The sequence below is a fragment of the Pseudophryne corroboree genome, chromosome 1, assembly GCF_028390025.1.
Source record: "Pseudophryne corroboree isolate aPseCor3 chromosome 1, aPseCor3.hap2, whole genome shotgun sequence".
Classification (NCBI taxonomy): Eukaryota; Metazoa; Chordata; class Amphibia; order Anura; family Myobatrachidae; genus Pseudophryne; species Pseudophryne corroboree.
The window spans coordinates 433,312,812-433,317,861 of NC_086444.1; the positions used below are offsets into that span (position 1 = coordinate 433,312,812).

Sequence of the window (5,050 nt, forward strand, 5' to 3'; positions counted from 1 at the left end):
TTCTACTTTCATACCACACTGGCAACGCCCGAATCCTTCCGATCTTGGAAGCTAAGCAGTGTTGGGCTGGGTTAGTACTCAAGTGGGAGACTTTTGAGGAATACTCAGTTCAGTAGAAATCCGTGGACGGTTTTGGCTCAGCGTCTAACACTGACAGCAGATTCATCTTGCTCACCTCAACCTTTTCTATTTCTATATACTCACAAGAGATGTAGCTGACTCATCAACCTAATATAGGTAAAAAAAAAATTTGATATACATACCTATATAGGACCCACTTAGGTATTCTTTCAGGCCTCCAGCTGTTATCTTTTTGTAATTTTGAACCCAGGCAGCCCAGAACTGCTATTCAGTATTTACACTGTTAATATTTGTTCTGTGTTTCCCCACCCTCTTTCTCCTTTCCCCCCCCCCCCACCCTCTTGCAATATTTTGACAAAATATCCTACTACTATTTTATCGACTTGTGTTAATAAAATATATATATTTTTATCATTGTTTCTTCTGAGACGTCTATACATATACATACAAGAGTGCGCCCACAAAAGAGTCTTCTTTTCTCTTTTCTTGTAACACCTAAATTTGACAGAATTTTGCCTAATACTTTTTCTGTGAAATGGGTACCTCTGTTGCTTTCAATAACTTAAGGTACTCCATATCTACATATTACTTTTTGCATTAACTTCTTTGCAACTGTTTTTGGTGTTTGCTGCTCTACAAGGCCAAGCTTCAACCCAATTTGAGAATAGGTCTTTGCACACAAGTACATTTTCATACCCAGAACATTTAGGTAACTGGATAAAGTTTATTTGTAATCGCTGAAAGGGGTAGCAAGTTTGTGGGGTACTTTTTGCTGGTACCTTCACAACCTTTCCTGGGTTATGTAAAGCACAAGCTACACACCCTGCAACATAAGCCTGTGCTGCTTGTGTGAAACCTGGTGCTACCCAATGCTGGTTTAAAATCCTCACCATTGCATCTCTGGATTGGTGCGTTTTTCCATGCAATATTTGTGCTAAGACTGGGTAAAGTGAGCGTGGTAAACAGATACGGTTCTCCACCATCCACCTGTCACCGTGTATTCACCCACCTAATTTTTCCCAATCCTTTTTCTCCTTGCCTAAGGCCTGTGCTTGTAATTTGCACAATAACTGTAAGTCTAATGACTCTGGTGTGACAGTTAACATCACCTGAGTGTCTGGCAGAGGCTGGACTGCTGCAGCTTTTGCAGCCTGATCAGCTAGAGCATTTCCTCTGACCTCTGCAGTATCCTCTTTAGTGTGCGTTTTGACCTTTATAACGGCTAATTTATTTGGCAATTGAAAGGCAGCAAATAATGCCCTAATACAGTCTGCATGTTTTATTGGTTTTCCTGAAGAGCCTATAAAATCTCTGCTCTTCCAGATAACCACATAGTCATGAGCAATACCAAAGCAGTACCTTGAGTTTGTATAAACGTTAACTGTTTGACCTTCAGCATAAATACAGGCTGCTATCAGTGCCCTAAGTTCTGTCTCCTGGGCTGAACTACCTGATGGCAATGTGATTGGTTTTCTGTGCCTGTCATTTCATTTCATCATCACTTGCACCATTCCCCTCTTTTGAAACCAGCGGCAATAATGTAGCTGGGTTCAAAGAAGTACAACGTTTGATAGTGACATTGGATGGTGTAAGTAATGCTACTTCATATTTGGTTAGTCTAGCAGCAGATAAATGTTTAGTCTGCACTTGGTTCAGAATTTCAGTCACTGAGTGAGGCACCTGTACAGTTAAGGGATGACCCAGAACAATATCAGCAGCTTTGTCTAACAATAACGCTGCTGCTGCTACTGACTTGACACATGTTGGTGCTGCCCGTATGACTGGGTCTAACTGTACTGAGTAATACGCTAGGGGTCGCTGTTTGTCACCATGTACCTGCGTTAATATATATTTTTTTTTTATGGCCTGAAATTTCACAACAAAACAAATTGAAAGGCCTTGCATAATCAGGAAGTCCCAGTGCTGGTGCTGATATTATGTCAGTTTTTAGCTGACAAAAAGCATCTAGCTGTTCTTGTGTCATGAGTAATGCACCTTGTGCATTTTGTCCCTTTAGGGCATCATATAACACTTGTAGTTTCTGTGATGCGCCTACAATCCACTTTTTGCAATAAGTGATTAGTCCTAAAAGGATATGAGTTGTTTACATGTTTGAGGAGGTTTAACTTCTGAAATAATTTTCCTCCTTTTTGTAGTGATATGCTTACTATAAGCAGAAATGCAGTGTTTTAGAAATTGTACTTTGTCTTGTGCATATTGTAACTTATTTTTATGTACCTTACATTTTTTTTTATATGAATAGCAATAAGGCTTGACATTTGGGTTCTATTTAAAAATACCTTACACTTGTTGTTCTTTTGATGGCATCATATAAAACTTAGTTTTCTGTGATGCCCTTGGAATGTATTTCGTACAATAGGTGATTAATTCTAGAAATGACTTAAGCTGTTGTAAGGTGCGTCATAGAGATATTTCTAAAATAAACCTCCCTCCTTTACTGTTATATGCCAAGCATCAACAGTGATGCAATGTTAATGTATGTTCACCTAACATCTTTCAGAGGTATCATTTATGCATTGTTACAGTTTACAGTTACAATCTTGATTTTATACCATGTAAATGTAATTGTATCATGAGGGCAGACTTCTATCTTAGGGGTATGGACTATGACTACAGTTCTGCCCACTTCTCATACCTAGTTTACCTCATCACTTGGCCCCACCCCTTGTATTAGTTACCCAAACACTTCCTGATTCTCTGACATTTCATTACACACTGTAACTGGAACAGTAACGAACTGTACATGAAAGAAAATATTTTCTTACATCTGTAACATGTTTCTAATTATCTACCTATGAACTGTTACTGTTTTAGACACAGAGATATTAATTTTACTGTGGAGATTTTTTTAATACAAATACATGTCATATTTTTAGTTTTATGACAACCCTTTGCTATTGGCTGGGGCAATATTCATTTGGCCACAACACATTTCATTATACTTATCCAAAACTTTATATTAAGAGAATACTATTTTACACACACAAATAAAACACTGAGAGTGAGCCAGCACTCTCCCAACTCCGAACAGGGGTTAGCTGGAGTTTAATGATAAACCATTAGAACTTACATAATACATTATATTACACACTTCCATTGAAGTCTACAAGTCATTTGTAGCCACTGATTAAATACATATTTACCAATGTAATTTACAGACTATATATTTTGCTATTCTGTGGCACAAATTGACAGAAAAGTGCAAACACACTGATTACAATTTATGAATAATCTCTTTACACAATTTGATAAGTATGCAGTTTCAGAGACAAAAGCAGCCTGAAACTGAGACTTTTGGACCCCAGTTTTACCTAATGACGGACCAGACCAGCCCACATGGGAAGGCAAAAAGAAGTAAAGAATAGATTACCACCAGCTGGTTTTATGTTTGCATTTCCATGCCACCTAAGTCCAATTGTCCATCACTAAGCAGGATCCAGAAAACTTATAACCCTTTTTGGATTTTATTTCTAGGTTTAAATTATTTTTAATTTTTTTACATGTTTAATGAACTTCATAAATTGTTGTTTAACATCAGGGAGTTCTGTAACTGTTATGTTAACAGTTCTGAATTTTTTATATCATGCAGTGGTTCAGCGCAACTCTTGGCGCACTGGATTAGGTCCGTCAGCAGCTACACCAGGTGTGACAGCATCTTATGTGCACACCGGATATAGTTTGCAGGGACCAAATCCTTAAGTAAATTATACACTGGAGGTGCAGATGCCAAGCTTGAGACTATACATAAATTTTTCTTAGGAGACGTTTTTGGTCTCTTGACATTACATGCTGTACAATTTTTAGTCTACCAATATATTAGTCTGTGGCATGCACATCTTCAGGTATAATTAGTAGGTCTTTTATTTTTTTAACACTGGCAACCATTTACTGATTAACTTTTTAGATTTAACAGATTTCCTAAACCTAACGGATTTTCTAACATTTGGTCCTTCACAGGGTTTACATTTGTAAGACCAGGGTGTTTGACAAACTGGGCATATTGTGTCATCTGGTGGGTTACAATGTCCACAATTTGGACATGCCCAGTAAGGATACCCTTTGGTTTTCTTGGGACCTCTACGTATCATTGTTTCCTGTCCAGATATGTCTGCATCTTTAAAATCATCCATATTAATTAGAGCCATTTGTTCTTGAGTTTGTCCTAACTCTTCTAACTTTTTTCTTATACTGAAATAATTTACCTGTTTTAATCCACAAATCAAGACTCTGTTCCAGATTATTATCCTTCACATATCTCCCATAGGTTACTTCTAATTTGTTTCAACCTATCCGGGTCTAGAGTGCCATTAGTAGTCACTTTTGCCCATTGAAACAATCGTCTCATACCCTTCAAGCATTGCTCACCATGTACATTCTTCATAATGTCCATGGCACTCCGAGGTGCTTCATCCGAAGGATAAGTATTTGTATTTCCCAATACTTATGGCCAGTAAGTATTCAATAAAATCCGGGAAATATCAGTAACCTGGATCTAACGGATCCTCAGAGATATAACTGTGAGGAAAATTGCCTGAAACTGAGGTGATTTGTAACCAATTTTTACCTATGTCACTATCCTTTGGAATGAAATGACATCCCATCAATATGAACACATCATCTGGGTTTTCTCTATTTTCCCAAACCCCTTCTTCTGCAAAGTACACTACTGCTTTTAAAACAAATGGATGTCCCTCTCCTAACCTATGTATAATAGCTATGCAGACACAATTCTGACAGGACATTCAACTTGCATTCATTGCTTGCAGCAGTCTGTGGTTACAGCTCACGGAAGAGAGAGGAAAAAAAAGAAATTTTAAATGGCTTCCGTTTCTGATTTTTTTTCTTAACTCTGTACGCTATAATTTTTAAAGCGACAGGACGTGGTTTTATGGTACTGACAAGGCATGCAAGTCAGATGCAATGATATTCTACTGTGAGTACAACTTAG

General features: G+C 37.7%; 1 pseudogene; it reads left to right on the forward strand.

Annotated features, from left to right (window-relative positions):
- LOC134948918 (5S ribosomal RNA) lies at window positions 1-119 on the forward strand (annotated as a pseudogene).
- Window positions 120-5,050: the final 4,931 nt, after the last annotated feature.